The sequence below is a fragment of the Helianthus annuus genome, chromosome 12 (genome assembly GCF_002127325.2).
Source record: "Helianthus annuus cultivar XRQ/B chromosome 12, HanXRQr2.0-SUNRISE, whole genome shotgun sequence".
NCBI classification, from domain to species: domain Eukaryota; kingdom Viridiplantae; phylum Streptophyta; class Magnoliopsida; order Asterales; family Asteraceae; genus Helianthus; species Helianthus annuus.
The window spans coordinates 65,244,828-65,247,324 of record NC_035444.2 but is presented as its reverse complement, the minus strand read 5'-3'; the positions used below and the strand labels follow the sequence as shown (position 1 = coordinate 65,247,324).

General features: G+C 32.4%; 1 long non-coding RNA gene across 1 annotated transcript; it reads right to left on the bottom strand.

The window, feature by feature from the left end:
• Positions 1-749: 749 nt before the first annotated feature.
• On the bottom strand, positions 750-2,006 carry LOC110896787. Its single transcript, XR_002568164.2, has 2 exons — positions 1,597-2,006; positions 750-1,082 (listed from the first exon to the last, which is right to left on the bottom strand). It is a non-coding gene; the product is annotated as an uncharacterized LOC110896787 (long non-coding RNA).
• Between the last annotated feature and the right edge of the window lie 491 nt (positions 2,007-2,497).

The following is a 2,497-nucleotide window of genomic DNA, read 5'->3' as shown; positions in this document are numbered from 1 at the left end:
GGGAGGGGTGTTTAGGTTTCTCGGCGTTTGGCTTGGCATGGTTTGTTGTAGCCGTATTGTGCCTCTGAGCATTGATAGTAATTGTTTCGGCGTTTTGTCTTTGTACATAAAGACTGATTAATTTGTCTTTATATATATATATATATATATATATATATAGGGGAAGGATAAATCGAAAACCCACTCCAGTTGACTAAACCCTGAAAACCCATTAATAACCATTGATTAACTATGATGGATGGCTGAAATTCATTTTGGGCCATTAATTGATTTTGAATCCCTTTATCTCTATTTTTTAATATATTTGATGTACTAGAGGGCAATATGGGAAATTACAAAGAGACAAAACTCTGCATGTGTAAGAGACTTTACATCACTACATCAGTCTTCAAAATTTCAAAAACCACAAAATAACTCTCTCTCTCCCTCTCATAATCTTCATCAACCCCTCTCAAATATACCCCCAAAATAACCAGACAAAATCGATGAACGCTGGAGATCTTCATCTCTCAAAATTCTTTTTATGTTGTGATTAATTTTTATTAACTCAATCTTGCTAACTACAATCACCACATTTATTGTCATTAATAACAGTCATTTATTGTTATTAATTTGTTGGTATAAAGAAAATTTCCGAAAATGCTCGTCAAAATGGTGAATTATTTTTCTATATACTAGTTTTCTTAATTAATATACAACATTGTCATAAAAAAAAAAAAGATATTCAAGCAACTATCAACAAAAGCACATGATCAAACACACATAGAGCAAAAATGTACAAAAATCTCAGTGAAAAAAAAATGTAACACGGATACAGCAAAAATGTACAAAAACCTGAGACAAAAATAAAATGTAACATGGTAAAAACAACACCAAAAAATCCATAACATATAAAATTCTCAGATTCAACACAGCAAAAAGTCTACATAAATCTCAGGGGAAAAAATGTAACATGCAAACGTCTTTTGAATCATCTTCAACATCTGAAACATCATCTTCAACATCTGAAACATCTTCTTCAAAGTGTAGATTTGCAAAAATGCTGGAAAAAAAACATACTTATTCACCTTCTTGAACAAGATCTGAAACAAATTTTACACAAAAAATTGATGCAATCAATAATAAAAACAAGAGTCTAAAAAAGTGTAGCAACACACTTTATTTTCAGTAACGTGCATTATTTATGTAACACGAAAAAATGTAACATGCATTTTTTAATTATCAATTTATGCAAGAAACACAACACACTTTATTTTCAGTAACGTGCATTATTTATGTAACAAGAAAAAATGTAACATGCATTTTTTTAATAATAAAAAATTGCAGATCCACAAAACATAACAAAAATGCAAACTAAAAAAGTGTAGATTTGCAAACAAAGATGAAAAAAACCATACTTATTTACCTTCTTGAACAAGATCTGAAACAAATTTTACACAAAAAATTGATGCAATCAATAATAAAAACAACAAACTCATAAAACAAGAACTTAAAAACCTCCATTTTCTTGAACAAAAAAATAGCAGATCCATAAACCACAACAAAAATGCAAACTAAAAAAGTGTAGACTTGCAAACAAAGCTGAAAAAAACATACTTATTCACCTTCTTGAACAAGATTTTCGAACAAACCCTTTCAGCCTCCTCAAAAACGTAAAAAAATGTGTAATTTCACCGGATCTTTCCCTGGTTTTGAACAAAAACTTCAGCCTTCTCTTCAATATCTGATTCATCATCTTCTTCGTGTATGATTTTCTTCAAAATAAACCAAAGAGGATCCATCTTCATGGGGTTTGAAAAGAAACATGATGGATCCAGATCTAGATCTTGACGGGTTTAAAAGAAACATGATGGATCCAGGTCTAGATGACGGTACAGATCTAGATCTAGATGGCGTCTACATCGATCTAATGCTCATCAGTTTCTCCGATTTCATTTTTGTTCTTGTTTTCTCTATAATGGAACAAGAGAGAGAGAGAGAGAGAAAGGGGGGGGGAAGTGTGCTAGAGAAGAGAGATGATGGAGGAAATGATCTGGTGAGTTTTGAAAAGGTTTGGTGAGATTTAAGATGTGAGAGAAGAAGAAAGTCTAACAAGTACTACAAGCATTAATTAAAAAAGATGACAAGAAGGAATGTTGTAAAGGGATGAGAAAGTCTGCGTGTGCAGACATCACCAACCCATCACTACATGTCAAAAATGTAACATAGAAAATGACTATCATGCCCTTGCTCCTTTCAAATAACAATTTAAACGTGGATCAATCCTAGCCACATGTTAGAGTTTTCAGGGTTTAGTCAACTGGATTGAGTTTTCTCATTATAATTAGCCTATATATATATATATATATATATGGTAGGGTTCATGCGAGAACCACCTTTATTGCGAGAACCGCGAGAACCAATGTGAACACAAAAAATAAACCCACTACACCACAAGAAATCTAAAAAAACCTACCCCCCCCTCCCGAAAAAAAAAAACCTAAAGCCCACCCCCACC